The sequence below is a fragment of the Pleurodeles waltl genome, chromosome 7 (assembly GCF_031143425.1).
Source record: "Pleurodeles waltl isolate 20211129_DDA chromosome 7, aPleWal1.hap1.20221129, whole genome shotgun sequence".
In the NCBI taxonomy this organism is placed as follows: Eukaryota; Metazoa; Chordata; class Amphibia; order Caudata; family Salamandridae; genus Pleurodeles; species Pleurodeles waltl.
The window spans coordinates 429,037,922-429,058,061 of record NC_090446.1 but is presented as its reverse complement, the minus strand read 5'-3'; positions in this window follow the sequence as shown (position 1 = coordinate 429,058,061).

The following is a 20,140-nucleotide window of genomic DNA, read 5'->3' as shown; positions in this document are numbered from 1 at the left end:
AGTTGTCTGCTTACCAGACAATTGTCTGCTTGTTTCCTAGGGTCAACACATGAATCCTTTGTACTACAGAACTGGAGCATGTCCCCGCAAATGTCACAACTTGGACCTGAGGGGGCCTGGATTGTTGATAAGTACATTATGACAATAGGATCATTTGTGGTTTTTTTATGGGTTAGGAATGTTTAATGGAATGAGAATGTATTGCTCAGTATATGTTTTACTTTCATGTAGCTAGCTTAGCTAATTCTAACCAACCATGGTTGTTAGCACTGCTGAGGAATCAAATAACACCAGGGGAAGTCAGCTTCAATGAGGCCCAGGGAAGAACACGGAGGCCAGTTGAGCAGGCTTTTGAGCACCTGAAGGCCATATTTTGCTCTCTGGACAAGACTGGTGGAGCCCTCCTCTTTTCATCTGATATGGTGTGCCAAATCACTGTTGCCTGCTGCATGTTGCACAACACAGCCCTGCGACGGAACATCACAGAGGATGGAGACCATGAAAAGCCACCGGGTGAGTATGTTGAAATGGCAAATGAAGATGAAAGTTGTGAAGGGGAAGAAATTGACGTATGTGAAGATGTTATTGACAATTTCTTCACCTGCGTGCAAGTTCACCTTATGTATTGTAACATCAAATTGCGGAACAACTTGTAACATAGTGTACATATCAGTCTGTGATGATAATTTAGTAGTAGTAGTTCAGGAAAGTCCAAGGCAAATATGTTTGCTGGTTGAAGTTTTCATACATTGACTACTGTGTTTATTGACATTAATTAGCTTTGCTTATGCTAAGTATATGTGTCCTCCTTACTTATCATTTGATTCAATTTTAACACATGAAATCATTAATTTTCCTTTGTTATTCTGTTTTAGGATCCTTCACCATGTCATCTTCATTTGGACATTTCAAAGTTGTGACATGTACAGTGATATGTTGCCGTTTGGAAATGGAACATGAGTTGACCACAGGACAGACACACACTTTGGATGTACAGATCTTGTACAAAGACACCTTGCACAGTGATTGAATGGAAGAGCTATTTAACTTGCTCTAACTACATGTATAAGTCAAGTCATAAGTACTGATGTCCCTTCACATTGGCTAAATCTTCATTTTGTGTTAAGTGTATGAGGCTATTGATGCATCTCATCATAGTAGAAAGTACTGTTTCTAGCACATCACATTAGGGTGTTTGTGACATTCCACCACATACTGTCACAGTGTATTGAAATGATCCTGTTGTCACAAAATGTAGTACTGCCATGAGTTTGACTATTGGTGTAATTGAAGTGGGATTCCTATTCCTAGAAATAAAGTAAATTATGGTGGATGAAACTATTTTTGTATAGGTAAAATTGTTTGAAATCCAATGTACACAATACAATTGTCTTAAAAAAGGTAAATGTGTCCATGAAATAGTCCACAGTGTCACACACTTCAGGAAATTAGGTTTGGTTTCTTTTGGAGGTGGTGGTGGAGGTCTTGCCATCTTCTCCTGGTGGTCCAGATGAATGTCCCCTCCTGGAAAGAAGGAGAGGGTTCCGAGGAGGAGATTCCACAGTTACAGGTAGTGGGGTGGGTGGAGCAGCTTCCTGTTGTGACATGGCCTCCCTGTCTGTGGCTGAGGCGGGTATATTTTGTTGTGAGGTTGAAGGACCATGACACGCGTAGATGATACAGGAAAGGCCCGGCACATGTGATGATAAATGTCAAACACCACCCCAGTCAGGGAGCACAAATTTGATTTAAGATTCTGCATCTCTGCATTGTGCTCCCTCTGCACCTGCTTCATGTCCTGTAGCTCTGTTAGGAGCTGGCCCATCACATCTTGGGACTGCTGTATTACTCCTGAGACTCGGCCAATAGTGTCTGGGTGACAATGTGCTGAGTGGCCTCACTTTGCTGGCTCACACATTCCCTCTCACCACTCATACCCCACTACCCTGTGCCCTAGAGGAAGTGTGCCTGTAGGAAAGTACCATCTTGCCTGGCATGTTACCCCCATATTTCACTGTATATATGTTGTTTTAGTCTGTGTGTCACTGGGACCCTGCCAGGCAGGGCCCCAGTACTCATAAGTATGTGCCCTGTATGTGTTCCCTGTGTGATGCCTAACTGTCTCACTGAGGCTCTGCTAACCAGAACCTCAGTGGTTATGCTCTCTCTGCTTTCCAAATTTGTCACTAACAGGCTAGTGACTAAATTTACCAATTCACATTGGTATACTGGTACACACATATAATTCCCTAGTATATGGTACTGGGTACCCAGGGTATTGGGGTTCCAGGAGATCCCTATGGGCTGCAGCATTTCTTTTGCCACCCATAGGGAGCTCTGACAATTCTTACACAGGCCTGCCAGTGCAGCCTGAGTGAAATAACGTCCACGTTATTTCACAGCCATTTAACACTGCACTTAAGTAACTTATAAGTCACCTATATATCTAACCTTCACCTGGTGAAGGTTGGGTGCAAAGTTACTTAGTGTGTGGGCACCCTGGCACTAGCCAAGGTGCCCCCACATCGTTCAGGGCAAATTCCCCGGACTATGTGAGTGCGGGGACACCATTACACGCGTGCACTGTACATAGGTCACTACCTATGTACAGCGTCACAATGGTAACTCCGAACATGGCCATGTAACATGTCTAAGATCATGGAATTGTCCCCCCAATGCCATTCTGGCATTGGGGGGACAATTCCATGATCCCTCGGGTCTCTAGCACAGAGCCCGGGTACTGCCAAACTGCCTTTCCGGGGTCTCCACTGCAGCTGCTGCTGCTGCCAACCCCTCAGACAGGTTTCTGCCCTCCTGGGGTCCAGGCAGCCCTGGCCCAGGAAGGCAGAACAAAGGACTTCCTCTGAGAGAGGGTGTAACACCCTCTCCCTTTGGAAATAGGTGTGAAGACTGGGGAGGAGTAGCCTCCCCCAGGCTCTGGAACTGCTTTGATGGGCACAGATGGTGCCCATCTCTGCATAAGCCAGTCTACACCGGTTCAGGGATCCCCCAGCCCTGCTCTGGCGCGAAACTGGACAAAGGAAAGGGGAGTGACCACTCCCCTGACCTGCACCTCCCAGGGGAGGTGCCCAGAGCTCCTCAAGTGTGTCCCAGACCTCTGCCATCTTGGAAACAGAGGTGTTTGTGGCACACTGGACTGCTCTGAGTGGCCAGTGCCAGCAGGTGACGTCAGAGGCTCCTTCTGATAGGCTCTTACCTCTCTTGGTAGCCAATCCTCCTTCCTTGGTAGCCAAACATACTTTTCTGGCTATTTAGGGTCTCTGCTTTGGGGAATTCTTCAGATAACGAATGCAAGAGCTCACCAGAGTTCCTCTGCATCTCCCTCTTCACCTTCTGCCAAAGGATCGACCGCTGCCTGCTCAGGACGCCTGCAAAACCGCAACAAAGTAGCAAGACGACTACTAGCAACCTTGTATCGCTTCATCCTGCCGGCTTGACTGTTTCCAGGTGGTGCATGCTCTGGGGGTAGCCTGCCTCCTCTCTGCACCAGGAGCTCTGAAGAAATCTCCTGTGGGTTGACGGAATCTTCCCCCTGCAAGCGCAACAAAAGACTGCATCACCGGTCCTCTGGGTCCCCTCTCAGCACGACGAGCGTGGTCCCTGGAACTCAGCAACTCTGTCTAAGTGACTCCCACAGTCCAGTGACTCTTCAGTCCAAGTTTGGTGGAGGTAAGTCCTTGCCTCCCCACGCTAGACTGCATTGCTGGGTACCGCGTGATTTGCAGCTGCTCCGGCTCCTGTGCACTCTTCCAGGATTTCCTTCGTGCACAGCCAAGCCTGGGTCCCCGACACTCTAACCTGCAGTGCACAACCTTCTGAGTTGTCCTCCGGCGTCGTGGGACTCCCTTTTGTGTCTTCGGGTGGACTCCGGTTCACTTCTCTTCCAAGTGCCTGATCCGGTACTTCTGCTGGGGCTGCCTGCTTCTGTGAGGGCTCCCTGACTTGCTGGGCGCCCCCTCTGTCTCCTCATCCAAGTGGCGACATCCTGGTCCCTCCTGGGCCACAGCAGCATATAAAAAAACCCTAACCGCGACCCTTGCAGCTAGCAAGGCTTGTTTGCGGTCTTTCTGCGTGGGTGACGTAGGACATTCCTCCTCCAAAGGGGAAGTTTCTAGCCCTCTTCGTTCTTGCAGAATCCACAGCTTCTACTATCCGGTGGCACCTTCTTTGCACCCTCAGCTGGCATTTCCTGGGCATCTGCCCACTCTCGACACTGTTGCGACTCTTGGACTTGTTCCCCTTGTTTCACAGGTACTCAGGTCCGGAAATCCACTGTTGTTGCTTTGCTGGTGTTGGTCTTCCTTGCAGAAACCCCCTATCATGACTTCTGTGCTCTCTGGGGGTTATAGGTGCACTTTACACCTACCTTTCAGGGTCTTGGGGTGGGCTATTTTTCTAACCCTCACTGTTGTCTTACAGTCCCAGCGAAAATCTACAAGCTCACATAGGTTTGGGGTCCATTCGTGGTTCGCATTCCACTTTTGGTGTATATGGTTTGTGTTGCCCCTATACCTATGTGCTCCTGTTGCAATCTATTGTAACTTTACACTGCTTGCATTACTTCCTTTTGCTATTACTGCATATTTTTGGTATTGTGTACATATATCTTGTGTATCTTTGGCATCCTCATACTGAGGGTACTAACTGAGATACTTTTGGCATATTGTCATATTTTTAGTATATCTGTGTATTGTGTTTTCTTATGATATTGTGCATATGACACCAGTGGTATAGTAGGAGCTTTGCATGTCTCCTAGTTCAGCCTAAGCTGCTCTGCTATAGCTACCTTCTATCAGCCTAAGCTGCTAGAAACACCTCTTCTACACTAATAAGGGATAACTGGACCTGGTACAGAGTGTAAGTACCCCTTGGTACCCACTACAAGCCAGGCCAGCCTCTTACAGTTATCTGTCCAGTGTCTGTGCACTGAGCTCCAACCACTACCTTCCTGCAATATAGGAACCACTAATGTAGGAAATGTCTGTGCTATTATTAATGGAATACTCCAGCTATTTGAAATTCAAATTAAACTGTGAGCCCTAAGAAAAATAAATCAATTGTTCACTCATTCATTCATGAAACCCTTGTATCTTCTCGCTCATTAAGTTGCTCATCCACAACCTATGTACACTCACAGCATTCTCACAGTTGTTTACTTGTTCGCTCATATGTTTACTAAGTCAAAAGGCTCAAACAGAGCATGCACTTACAGTGATAATTAAAATGTGCAAAGTGTTGCCACAACTTCTTTGCCCCTCATTGCGAGTTAAGAGATAAATTCTGACCCCTGGATCAACATCTATTTGCACAGGGGTCGGCATTACAAATTGTGTGATAAGTAATACACCATTCCAGATTTCCGTTGAGAAATTCCGGCAGGTCAAACTTGTCGAAATAGATCAGGGGTAAATTCCCTAAAAAAGGCAAAATGTTTAATTTGTTGTGTTAAAAAAAAAAACAGTTCTACATGTTATGCCCCACTTTTCTTGTAAAAACTCCCAACAGGAAGTATTTACCACAAGTTGGAAATACGTGACACTGTGGTAATGGTATTTACCAAGTGCAGTAAATATGGCAAATACCCCACTTAATACAACAAACTTGTAATGAAGACCTTATTATTTTGACTTTGCACTGTCGAAAATGTGATTGTAATGTGCTATGGTGACATATATTCCATCTGTTGGTCTGCAGTGAAAGATTGAAAAATATTGTTCTCCAGTATTGGATATTTCATAGATTCACATGGTTGAATCATTTCCCGTCGTCTAAGTGGGAGCCCCACGGGAACTTAATAAAGCAGTATATATATCACTATCATAGGCTACAATGGCAATGAAAAGGTCAGTTTAATAGCCTTCCACGTTTTTTTGTTTAAAAAAAGAACCAAACTTGAACTATAACAAATCAGGCTACAGCACCCTCTAGAACACTCCCAACAGAGGCGGAGTCCCTTAGATTTTCTACCGAATGTCGTGTGAAGGGAGTCTCCCTGAGCTGTGCTCAGTTCTTCAGCTTTTACTTCTTTTTGGATCAGATGAGATCCAAGCGATTGCAAGCATGATGGAGAAGCAAGCCCAGATAGTGGTGAAGCCAAAGGAAATTTCAGAGGAAGAGAAACGGAGGAAGGCTGCTGTCTTGGCACAGTATGCCAACATAACTGATGAAGAGGAATATCCTTTTTCCTACAATCCTGCAGTGAATATAATTGAAGACATTTTATTAATATAGAATGTATTGTGTGTTCCATGGTACTAGCAAAAGAATATATTGCCATTGCACACATGGTCCTCTGGATGCTAGAGTAAAATTAGAATATTAAATTGGGGACTCGAATTACAAATTGGCAGTATTTACACTGCTTTGCAAAAAAAGTATACATACCGCTAATATGAAAGTTCACCCGCCTGACTTGAATGCGAGTGGACCTCCAGTTTGACCATGGTGAAGACTACTCTTGTCTCCACCGTGGCCAGACTTCTCTGAAGGCCCTGGAGAGTAAGGGCTGTCAGAGAAATGGCTACATTCTCGTCCAATGTAGATGGGTAGACATGTAGCCATTTTGTACTGTTTCTTACTGCCGGTGAAATGTGGGAGTAAGGACCAGTAAAATCCTTATAATGCTCCCCTGCAATGGGAGAAGACACCCATGGCGATGGAAGCATTATATTTTTTATTTTCAAAAAGAAAATCCTGTTTCGGGATTTTCTTTTTTAAAAGAAAAAAATACTCCTTGCCATAGGGCTGTTTCCTTCCAACGCAGCCCTGTAGTGAACAGTAAAATCCTTGTCGGTCATTTATGAATTAGGTGGGCAGCTTCTCCACAATAGGAACGGAGTAAGTTACTTCGTTCCCTTGGTGGACCTACGGGCTGTCTGCCCAGAAATAACTCTGGGGCTTGGTCTTCTAAATTCCATACAAGCAAAAACCTTCTGTTTCAAATTTAGATCTTGAACTGATCCTCAATAGCCTCTTATTCCAAGTGTGTGCTCCATTCCCACTCACATTTGGCAGAACCATGCATAATCAGTTTGGTCCAAACAAAGTGTTAAATGACAGCACTCACTTTGGGTGAGGCACAAATGTCAGATTGTAAATAGATTTTAGATATATAACATGAATATACAATGGAGCAAGCATTTCAAAGCAGAATTTGGTTTACATCTTTTTATTCACTATTAGTAGAAGATGATATACAAACACAGTTTGGTCATCCTCTGTGAACTGCAACCTATGCCCTCAAAACAATGATCATTTGCTGCATCAAAATCCCACATTTATAAAACACAGTTGCTTCCATGGGACCAAGTGTCATACTATGATGCACAAAAAATATTGAATGTACCACAAAGTAGGTTGAAAAGAAAGCCATATAAAATGTATTTAATTCATCACAAAGGAGGTTGAAAAGAAAGTGTAGACAATGTGTAATAACACTATGGAATGATGTTTTCGCCAACTGATACCCATCTCATGAAATTACCCTGGCTCCTATAAGCACCCAAAGGAATTTCATGGAGAGAGAGGCTAGAGCACTACCTTGCTATTACTCACTGTTAGCAGGCAAAATTTCTGGCTAAAATCTGCTAGAATGAACATGTAGCACTTCTACAGGGTGCCACCCTCCGCCTCACCGTGAAAGCAACTGATAACTCAATGCCCTTTGCTACAAATGCATCTGTCACATCTAACAAAGACCTGCTCCTGGCTAAAGTATCAGGAGTCAAACCTGTGAATATCAGGAACCGACGGTCCCCAAGTATCCTTTTTTTTTTTAGGTTGAGCTTTCGAAGCCTGTTGTATATATTTTGTGGGCTTACAGCCCACCCACTGCTTTTCATTTGTTTGTTTCAGTGTCCTTTAAAAATCCCTGCTTGCTAGTGGTCAATTCTTTCTCTTTGTCCCTCATTTTTGTCTTTTATAAGTATGGAGCCTCAGCACCACAAGGACTTCGGTATGTAAAGCCTCTGCCATGGGAGCCTACATGCACACACCTTCTGTTTTATTTTATTTTTTATTTTATTTTTTTCCTTCCCCTGTTGTCAGCGTCTTTGATGTTTCATGTGTGATCAGGGGTTCCTGTTGGGTGTGTTTGAGTCTCTTTTAACAAGTGCATTTGTTTTTTACAATATATATTCTCAGCAAAGCACTAACCATTGCAATGCGAATTGTCACGCAAAACAGGACAGAGCTAAGATTTAAAGTTGGCTTTGTGGCTCGAGTTTGTGTGGCATTGTCTTTACTGTTTCCATGTTGAGAGTTGCTTGGAGTAGCTGCTCAGAGGACACACCGATCCAAACATTTGTTTCTCTTCTTATTGGCATATTTTTAGATACCTTGAAGAATATAACAAAAGCCAGACTTTTCAGATCTCAAGCGCACAACTCTTCCCTGCATCACTTCTTGCACCGCCCCGTCCCAACATCACTACTTGTTTTTACTAGCAGGGTCCTCTTCTGTAATGGCTTTCGGATTCTGCAGACTTTAGCTTCTTTCATTTTTTTATTGCCACCTGCAGTGGGTCTGCTGCTGTCTGAAGCCGGGATGAAATGCCTTCCTGTATGGCCACTAAAGTACATAGTTCAGGTGGGCTGATGACTCTTGCCTACTGTATGCCCTACTCTGCAGGAATGGCACTATATGGGCAGCACACACACATGAACGGAACTGCTTCTCGGTGCTCCGGTAGACCCAAGTCACTAAAACAAGAAGGCTCACTTAAGCAATGATGATTCAAACCCACGCACAGGTCCTGGGTCCAAAAAATATAGTTTACCTATACATCTCTGTCTGCTCTAATTTTATATAATTCCACCTCGAGACCCGAACATCTATTGCAACAACCTGCTAGTTTCCCTCAGCTGCTTGGGCTGGGGAGCAAGACGCAGTCAGTTCTTTTTACACCCTCCAGTGCTACTGTAACAAACCAGTACTGGATATTTCTGCTTTTAGGCCCGTTTTGGGGGAAATGCTTTCACTATGTGTTAATGTCAGAACGTGTTCATACTTTCAAGGTTCCTGAAATGTTATAGCCATACGGTATTTGGCCCAAAGGTGTGAAATTCCCTTTCTGTTCACATTCATTATATCTTTAGGCATGTGGTGAAAGAATGACTGTATGATTAACATTTGCTGTCAAGCTGCTCCACTGTCTCTATTTTGTGCCTAAAGGTGGGTCACTCAGCAGTTGCACTTTGTGTAAAAAAATAAAATAAAAAATAAAAATATATATATCACACTCAGTTTGATGCTGCCACAATCACCAGAGAACAGGAAAGTGGGCAGGCTGCAGGGGCACAGCGGAGTATATCTCTCAAACTTCCTACATCCCTAATTCTTTTTCTCAAGGCCTTACTAATTGTGGAGACTACAATGCCCAGGTGTACCTTGTAATAGATTTATGCCCCAGTCTCGTTGCTAATATATTTTGAAACCGGTTCAACTTCAAGCAAGCTGGCTATCATCATTTGTTCTGTGATAATGTTGTTAAGTGAACCAGCCCTGCCAGAGGCCGCTTTCCAGTCTCTTCTCTAGCGCAATGAAGCCAGCGCAGGGAATTTAAATGGATATGCTCAGATCAGCAGTGGGGCAAAGACAGACAGTCGAGGGTAAGACCTCTGCAAAGTGAAAGGTGCAGGTTACAGGGGCAGGAAAATCCTGACTGCAATCCTTTAGTGCCACTTGAAATTTGGCAATCAGTGTGTTTTATGCAGTTTCGTCTTTCAGACCAAACAAATCTCCCAAGATGTAAGTTGTTCAATTTGCTATTGGCCTCAGTTCAATTAACCCCTAACAAAAATGCTCCGGCATCACTTTATCTGCTTAACTTGACTGCTGCTTCACAAACCGAAGTCTGCTAATAGCCTTCCTTTGCTCCTACTTAATCCCTTAGACTCTAATTATCCATCTGTCAAGTTTTCTCTCCACAGCCTTGCATTAACAATAACCAATGTCTTTTTTTTTTTTTTTTTTTTTTTTTTTTATCGGTGCGTAAAAGTTACTTTCTCTGCATGTGATTCATTAATCATCATTAAATTCTGCAGCAGCCTCTCGATCCTTGACTGCACATTCAACTGCTTGGCTTGAAAAAGTCCTCTTTCCAAGGCTTCTTCTTTGACATGTTTGTTTTCCACAAGAGCTTAACAGTTAGCTCCACAAACCCGCAAGTAGACCACATGATATGAACAACCAGCACCAGTCATGCCTCTATGGCTTGATTGTATCCAGTGCCTCCCATTTGTTCTCTGTCCTATTTGAGTCCTAGCTCTTTCTCCACCGGTAAAATCTACTATCTCTTATTTCTCTGGAGTCCATGAATAAAATGTTGCAGCTCCAATCATGTTGCAGCTCACAAAGCTTGAATCATCTGTGGTACCACACAGTATTCTCGTGTTACCAGAACCAATGTTGGATGCCTGTGACAGTTTGGTCATTGTGGTTCCTTGACTTCCATGCATGACGTGCACCCCTGCGTATAGGACGGAGTATGAAGGCAGCTCGACATCTGATGGCGTTCCCTTCAGAACAAGGTCACTGTTTCAGCCCCTTAGACCGCTCTAACAGACACAGGCGTTCCCAAGGGCACTGGCAGGAGAAGGAACTGTGGTCACTGAGAAGCACCCAACACTTGTGACCCTCTTGGCATCAGCTGTCCCCACCCCTAAGAGCAGAAACAAGGGAGTAAAGAATGTGTGGTTGTGCGCTTTAGCTCAAGAAGGCTTCTGAGGGCAGTGTGATGTAAGAAGCATTCCAAAATAGACCCAGGCATTCCAGTTATTGTGCGCCTAAACGTAATGTGTTCGAGGCATGTGTAGCCTTAGATATGCATGCTTTGCATACTCCTGCCATCTAGTGTTGGGTCCGGATGTGTGCAAATTGTTTTCCTTCGAATAAGTCTTTCGAGTCACGAGGTAGAGTGACTTCTCCTATTGGTGATAGTGCGCATGGGCATCAACTCCATTGTTAGTTTCTTTCTGCTGTTGGGTTCCGGATCTGTGTACCTGCGCTCCAGTTCAGCACCATCATAGCGCTCTTTTCGGTTTGTGCAATAGATCACGTTTTTCACTCTGTGTATTGTATATCTTTTCGCTCGAGTCGGTTTGCTTGGACTCTGGCCTCTTTGGGGAGTTATCTTCAGCTCCATCAATTTCTCCAGAAAATGCATCACTGGTGATGGAACAAACTCCTTTCCATGAAGTATCCGCAGACAGATTTACAACCGGTCTGAAGCCTGTGTTTGTCTCCAGAACACAGAAGCGGGCTGCAAGGCCTGGCGCTCCCTCTGATCTAAGAAAACTTGTTGAGACTACTAGCCACGTCTGCTCAAAACATCCAGGAGGAGCATAAGGAGATTCGGTCATGAAGAAGTCTAAGAACACCCGCAGCCATTGGCGAAAGAGGAGGAGGCATTCTCCACTGAGGGCAGTTCTGACTCTGACCCCTGGGTCAACCTCGAAATTCTGGCTCTGCAAACCATGTGTACCCCCTGTCCCTCAACACTGCACCGATCATCCAAAAAAAACACTTCGGCCCCTCTGGAAAAAGACAAAAGACCTCGGTCCACCACTGCCTTCTGGCCATGGTTAGCACCGAGAAGCTTGATCAGATGCCCCACTCTCTGGCTCGGCACCGAAACAAAAACCGAAGAGTTTGGCCTCAAGTACTTTCGTGCCCACCCGATCCTCTGTACCAAGCCGATCATCAACGCCTTCCACCACTTTGACGCGGAGTGGCTCTTCGTTACCAAAATTGGGTCGTACCCAAAATCTTCTAAGCCAACCTCGTCGATAGATTCTGGCAAACCAGTGGAGCACATTTTCCGTAGACTCCAAGAAACAACTGGATGTCAAACAAAAGACAATTCACATCCAGCCTCACACCGTCCGGATCCTTGAAACATTCTCGACACCCACTCCTACTCCAAAGAGACCGCTTTCTTTCCAGGAGGCTCTGGACTCATCAATGCCAACAAAACACCAGAAGAAAGCAGACAAAGCCACCAGACCATTGCCTCCTCCAACACCCTCACCACCTCCTCCAATAGTACCAGCCTCACATTCTCAACCACATTCTCCAGAAGACCCATTGGAAATTTCACCTAAAGGGTCTCCACATTATGACACAACTGGGGAGGGTGGGGCACAAGGCACTTTTGAAACACCACCATATAGTGACTGCTGGGACAATTATGTCAACGATTCTCCAGAGGACACAAACCCAGATCCCCGCCCCTCCCTTCCTGATGATCAGGAGTTTATAGGCAGTGTATCATGACGTACAGCTCCATGAAGAGTCTTTAAAAGAGAATTTCCCCCACTCACTGGGCTACACACTATCTCCCTATGCTAAAAGGCATGCTTAGACACACTGAGGACATTTTTTAAGATCCTGATACGGCTAGAGATATCGTCCCAGGAGTAGATTAAAAAGTATAAGGCCTCACCGTCTGATTACCATATGTCTCAGGGGCCAGTTACCACCAAACTCACTTGTCATTACCACTGCATGCAAGCACTCAATTCCCAAACTAGCAGAGATGCCTAGCTGCCTGACAAGAAGAGTAAGCTTAATGATGCTGCAGGGATGAGTGGCGCGGCGCAATCCAACAATCATTGGCGAATTGCCAAATCAGTGGGCCAACTTGCCTGTTATGATCATTCTTACTGGTATGAAATGGAGATTCTACTCTAACATCTCCCAGAGGAGCACAAGTAACGAGGACAACAACTTGCCTCGGAAAGCAAGCTTATTTTTAACACCTCAATTTGGTGTGCCTTAAACTCTGCTGACATTGCAGCTAGAGGCATCAATAACAGCATCTTACTCAGACGTCATGCGTGGCTTCGTATTTCTGGTTTTAAACCAGAGCTGCAGTAGTGTGTCCTTAATATGCCCTTCGACAAAGAACATCTGTTTGGTCTCCAAGTAGACCAAACACTAGAAAAATAAAGGCTACAGAGACAGGGAAGGCAATGGGGGCCATCCACACACCAACCACCCATGACTCCTTTCGATGCCCCAAATACAGTGGTGGTTGCAAAGCAACCTTTTCTGACACCTACTTCCTATCACTGCAATCCAGGTCAAACTACCTCCCACGAAGATTATTTCTGTGGCTCCTTCAGAGGTAATAATGCCAAAGGCAGAGATAAGGGTGCTTTCCCACATGGGTCAACACCCACTGCTAAACAGTGACCTTTCCCCCTCCCCCCCCTCACCCCTGGCCATATAACACCTTTCGGGGGTCACCTAGAAGATTTCCCACCCACATGGCAAGCAGTTACATCAGATCAGTGGTTGTTGGACATTATCCAACATGGCTATGTTTGGAGCTCATTACCACACCTCCCAACATTCTGCCTCACACTCACAGGCTGTCAACGAGACATCAGGCATTGCTCAAACAGTATGTGCCAGCTCTTCTTCTCAAAGGAGCTACAGAATCCATCCCTCTATGTCATAATGGTTCAGGGGTAAACATTCTATACTTCCTAATACCAAAAAGGACGGATCGCTGTGGTGAATTTTAGACCTCAGGCCCCTAAACAAGTACATCCGGTCAGAGCACTTCCACATGGTTACCTTGCAAGACATGAAGCCACCTCTCCAACACAGTGACTTTATGGTTACACTAGACCTAAAGGACGCCTGTTTTCACATACTAATATACCCAGCACATCGCAAATATCTCAGGTTTGTAGTGGGCAGCAAACATTATCAGTTCAAAGTCCTACCTTTCGGGGCAACTACTGCACCTCAGGTATTCACCAAATGCCTAGTGGTGGTAGCAGCCCATCTACGCAGACAAAAAGTGCATGTTAAGGCTTATCAAAGCCAGCACTCATGAACAGTGTCAACAACACACTCCAGTTACAATAGATCTGCTCCAATGCTTAGGGTTCTCCATCAATATCACAAAATCTCACCTTCAACCTCTGCGGTTTCAGCCAGACCTAGGGCCTATTCTAACAGACAAATAGGATTAGCCTATCCCAATTGTGCAAGTATCAAGAGTTTCCAAACGTTGTTTCAGACAAATCAACAACTCGCAGTGAGGAGACTTGTGCATCTCCCAGGGATGATGGCCTCCTGTGTTGCCATAGTACTCCTTGCATCGGTTACTCCAAAGCCTAGTAGGACAGTGGTCTCAGTGACAGGGTCAGTTAGAAGATCTAGTGATGATAGACCGCCACACATAACTCCCTGCAGTGGTGGAATACCAACAACTTATTACGAGGGCAGCTTTTCCTCAGCCCTGTTCCCCACCTCACTGTCACAAAGGAAGCATCACTCATGGGATGGGGTGCACACTTGCAGAATCTCACATTACAGGGTCTCAAGGACACCAAACACCAGGGTCCCCACATCAGCTATCTAGAGCTTCAAGCTATTCACCTAGCATTGAAATAATTCCTACCTCACCTAATTGGCAAGGTTGTCCTAGTCCGGACAACCATGCATTATCTACAAAAAAGGGTGGACACATTCTCTACAATTATCTCACTTATCTCAGATAATTTGGAGATGTGCTTTGCATCACATCATTCACCTGTTAGGGCAGTACCTTCCAGTAACAGACGACTTTGCAGACGTCCTCAGCAGGATGCAGCAACATGTCCACAAGTGGGAACTCCACCCCTAAGTCGTCCTTCTATAATTTCTTAGATTGGGGGGTGGTTCCCTTGAGTAGATCTCTTCGCAACTGTAGAAAACGCCAAATTTCGCAGCCAGGTTCCCACACCCACCATCTAAGTGCAACACACTGTAGATCAATTTGTCAAGAATATTTGCCTATACTTTTCCCACTCTCCTTCCATTTCTAGCTCGAAAGCTCAGGCAGACATTGCTCACTCTAGTACTAGTGGCTCCGACATGTGAACCAGGGCTGACGGGCCCAATATTACTGGACCTTTCTGTAGTCCCCCACAAGGAGATTCCCAACAGGCCGGACCTTGGCACTCAGAACCATGGAGAAATGAGGCACCCAGATCCCAAGGCTCTCAACCTGGCGATTTGACTCCTGAGGTCATAGAATTTGGTTACCTGAATCTACCACCTGAATTTATGGCTATTCTCAGGGAAGCTTGTAGTCATGCCACACAGCTAAATGGAAGAGGTTTGTTTGTTTTTGTCATTCAAAAGAAATTTATCCTTTTAATGCCACTGTACAAAACACTGTCTTTTACCTGCTTCATTTACAACTCTCTGGGCTAGCATTCACCTCCATATGGCTACATCTCACTGCATTAGCTGTCTATCTACAAAATAAGCAACATATGTCTCTATTCAAAATACCAGTCATTAAAGCCTTCATGGAGGGGCCTGAGAGTAGTTTGACCACGGGTTCCAGCTGCACCTTCATGGAATCTTATCATTGTTCTTACACAACTCATGGGCTCTCCATTCGAGCCCCTGCATACCGGTCTCCTTCAATATCTTTATTGGAAAGTGTCATTTTTAATTGTTATTACCTCACTTAAACACGTTAGCAGGCTTTAGGCGTATACCTTGGAACAAACTTTCTTCCATCTCCAAGGAGACAGGGTGGTCCAATTCACCAAACCTACATTTCTACCAAAAGTTGTTTCTGACTTTCACCTCAATCAGTCGAGTTACAGTTTTTTCTCTCAACCAGAATTGATTGTGGAGAGTGCTCTCCACACATTAGGGGGCATATTTATACTCCGTTTGCGCCGTAATTGCGTAGTTTTTTTTTACGCAATTTAGACGGAAAACTAACTCCATATTTATACTTTGGCGTTAGACGCGTCTAGCGCCAAAGTCCATGAAGTTAGCGTCATTTTTTAGCGTGGACACCTACTTTGTGTTAATTATATGCAAGGTAGGCGTTCCCGTCTAAAAAATCGACTCCGAGGCATGTGCGTCGGATTTATACTCCCGGGCAAAATTCACGCCCGGGAGTGGGCGGGTCAAAAAAAATGACGTATGGCCGCTTTTGCACCGTTTTTTAGCGCCTGCAAAAGGCAGGCGTTAAGGGACCTGTGGGCTCGGAAGGAGCCCAGAGGTGCCCTCCCATGCCCCCAGGGACACCCCCTGCCACCCTTGCCCACCCCAGTAGGACACCCAAGGATGGAGGGACCCATCCCAGGGACATTAAGGTAAGTTCAGGTAAGTATTTATTTTTTTTTTTTTTGTGGCATAGGGGGGCCTGATTTGTGCCCCCCTACATGCCACTATGCTCAATGGCCATGCCCAGGGGACAGAGGTCCCCTGGGCATGGCCATTGGGCAAGGGGGCATGACTCCTGTCTTTGCTAAGACAGGAGTCATTTCTATGGGGGTTGGGAGTGAAAAGAAATGGCGCAAATCGGGTTGAGGCGAAAAAATTGCTTCAACCTGACTTGCCCCATTTCTTGACGCCCAAGCCCCATATCCCCCTACGCCGGCGCTGCCTGGTGTACGTCGTTTTTTTTAACGCACAACAGACGCCGCCGGCGGCTAACGCCGGCTAACGTCATTCAATAAATACGGCGCCCGCATGGCGCTTCAGAATGGCGTTAGCCGGCGCTAATTTTTTTGACGCAAAACTGCGTTAGCGCAGTTTTGCGTCAAAAAGTATAAATATGGGCCTAGATGTCAAAAGAGCCCTTATGTTCTACAAAAAAAATTTTTTTTAGAGACATTAAACAACTATTTGTTGCCTCAAATGAAAGCCTATATCCAAATCAGGTGTTGCCAGATGGATAGCTAAGTGCATTCAAACATGTTTCGGTGAAGCCAAATTAACTCTTACCTGCAGCTCCTAGAGCACACTGTACTAGAAAGAAATGAGCGTCCTTGGCTTCCCTAGGAAACATTCCAATAGCTGACATATACAAAGTAGCTACATGGTCTACACAACTTACTTTCACAAAACATTACTGTGTGGGTGTTCTAGCACACCAACAAGCTAATGTAGGTCAGACAGTGCTACGTACACTTTCAAAAGCCCTTTTATGATACAGAAAGTGTTTTCCAAGTCATAAAAGGACTTTTGTACATGGTCATACGCCATTCTGTGGCATTAACCCCTGTGTTTTTGTAAATTGCAGCGTTTGCAACCTCAAAATGGTTTTGTGCATCTGGGCCCCTAGTTCTCTAACTTAGTTCTAAAACAAAATCTTATAAGAACTTACATAGTGATTGCTACTAAAGGAGCATTCAGCAAGGGTTGAAAATGACCTAATTTCTATTAAAAGCCAGTACTGAGATCTGTGGGCTTCCAAAATCCTTGATCACTGAAAAGCTTACAAATTTCAATCACCTGCTCTCATCTTATATCACACTTATCTACCCATCACCATATGTCATGTCTCCATCAATCTATCCTCCATTCCCACTCTGACTCATCCCAAATTCATTCTACTACTTTCATCTCCTAAATAACTCTGCCTAAGCTATTCCCTCCGCTTCCACATCTAACCCACCAAACCTCACTTTACTACTATGATCTCCCAAACAACCCTACTATATTCTCCCTCATTATGCTCACCCTGCTACTATGATCTCCCTAACCCCTTCTACAGACTCTTCCCTCCTCCATTTTACCTTTATTCATCCCAAGCCTAAATCCTTTTAACATAAACTCCCAATTAACACTTCTGGATTCTTTCCTCCTCCACCCCTCCATTACTCCAGTCAATCTAACTAACAAACTCTCATATCCACGGCTCAAATGCACTCATAATAATACTAAAACTGTACTCATATTTCCCTATACTAATCCGCCACTAATTCTTGGGTTCCAGAGTAGCGTGCTACTTGCCGAAAACCGCTTTGACGCCTCGTCAGGGGTAGTAAGCGCTATATAAATACTATTACAATACAATACAATTACAATACAAGTTTATGGTGGTCATTACAACCCTGGTGGACGGTGTTAAAGCAGCGGTAAGACCGCCAACAGGCTGGCAGTAAAAAAATTGCAATTACGACCGTGGCGGAAACCGCTAACAAAGACAGCCACTTTAACACTCCGACCGCCACGGCGGTACGAACAAACAGCGCGGCGGTCACTGCCAACAATATCACAACCTACCAATCCGCCACCTTTTCGGGGGTGGACTCACTGCGGGCAAAAATACGGCGGATACAGGACTTCGAAGGGAAAACGCTCACCTCTACACACCCCACGAGGAATCCGGACGCCATGGAACCAGAGCTGCAGATCCTGCCAGTACTTATCTTCTTGCTCCTCTACCAGGAGCACGAACGCCGCCGGCGAAGACCACGGTGAGTACTGCACCTACGACACAGGGGAGGGGGAGGGAAAAAACAGGGACACACACACGCAACACCCCCACCCCCATCCTCACCCACCACAACACACACACTAATACAGCATGATACATTATAGTTACAGGCCCCAACCCCCCCGGAAGAATGCAAAGACAAAAGAAAATGGGTGTGACCCTTGTAATATATTAAAATCAAGTACGCAAAAATATATATACACTATAAACAAAATATACACCAAGCTTAGTAGTCCAGGTAGTGCTCCAATGAAGTCCGTGGAACACTGGGCCCACACGGTATGGGCGAGGCCCACACAAGATCCCCGACCATGACGGAGAGAACACTGCAGGGGCATCAGAGAGCAAGAAAACAGGCACCTCAGTGGGAGGGAAAGGGGGGGCACCTCAGCCGGTTGAGTGCACAACTTCAAATCCACGAGAGGGCCACATGCCCACTGTTCCATCCTGGGGAGTGCAATGCCACAGTCTCTCAAGTCTCTACAGTGGGTGGGTTTCCCACTGTTCCATCCTGGGGAGTACAAAGCCACAGTCTCTCAAGTCTCTACAGTGGGTGGGTTGCCCACTGTTCCATCCTGGGGAGTGCAAAGCCACAGTCTCTCAAGTCTCTACAGTGGGTGGGTTTCCCACTGTTCCATCCTGGGGAGTGCAAAGCCACAGTCTCTCAAGTCTCTACAGTGGGTGGGTTGCCCACTGTTCCATCCTGGGGAGTGCAAAGCCACAGTCTCTCAAGTCTCTACAGTGGGTGGGTTGCCCACTGTTCCATCCTGGCGAGTGCAAAGCCACAGTCTCACAAGTCTCTACAGTGAGTGGGCTGCCCACTGTTCCATCCTGGGGAGTGCAAAGCCACAGTCTCACAAGTATATGACAGTCTCCACTGTCCACTGAGGTAGTGGATGTGAATCTCCACTGGTTCTGGAGGGGGCATGGTGCCCAGAGTGCTTCATACTGCTCAGGACTGAGGTAGTGGATGTGAATCTCCACTGGTTCTGGAGGGGGCATGGTGCCCAGAGTGCTTCATCCTGCTAAGGACTGAGGTAGTGGATGCATCTCTCCACTGGTTCTGGAAGGGGCATGGTGCCCAGAGTGCTTCATCCTGCTAAGGACTGAGGTAGTGGATGTGAATCTCCACTGGTTCTGGAGGGGGCATGGTGCCCAGAGTGCTTCATCCTGCTCGTGACGGACTCAGCAGCGTCGGTGCCCTTGGCGCTCATGGGCCAGTGGTGCTTGTGGCGGCGGTGATCTGTTCAGCGTTGTTTGTGGCGGCGGTACCCTGTTCAGCGGTGCTTGTGGCGGCGGTGTCCTTTGCAGTGACTCAGCTGCTGACGGTCCTTCATGGCTGCCGGTCCTCTCTGGCTCAGCGTGGCTGGTGCTGGCGGTCCTCTCTGGCCCAGCAGGGCTGGTGCTGGCGGTCCTCTCTAACCCAGCGGGGCTGGTGCTGGTGGTCCTCTCTGGCCCAGCGGGGCAGGTGCTGGCGGTGGCCTCTTGGGCAGCAGGGCAGGTGCTGGTGGTGGGCTCCTGGGCAGCGGGGATGATGGAGGTGGGCTCCTGGGCAGCGGGAATGATGGCGGTCTTCTCCGCCGTTCTGCTCTTCCCAGACCTGCTGACTTTCTTGTGGCCCTTCCCCACCATGGAAGGTGTCGCAGCTGACTCCACACTCCCACCTGTACCTCTGGGAGCAGCTTTGGTGGCTGGAGTCTTCCCCCTCTCCCGCTGGGCACTGGCCAACTTTAGATGCTTCACAGGTGGGGGACTGTCCGTGCTGTGGCTCTGTGCCACACTAGCTGCCCTGGTGGCCGGTGCACTCCAGATTCCGGTGACTACAGGCACCACTGGTCCCGGAGATGTTGTGGCTGAGGTGCTAGGTTG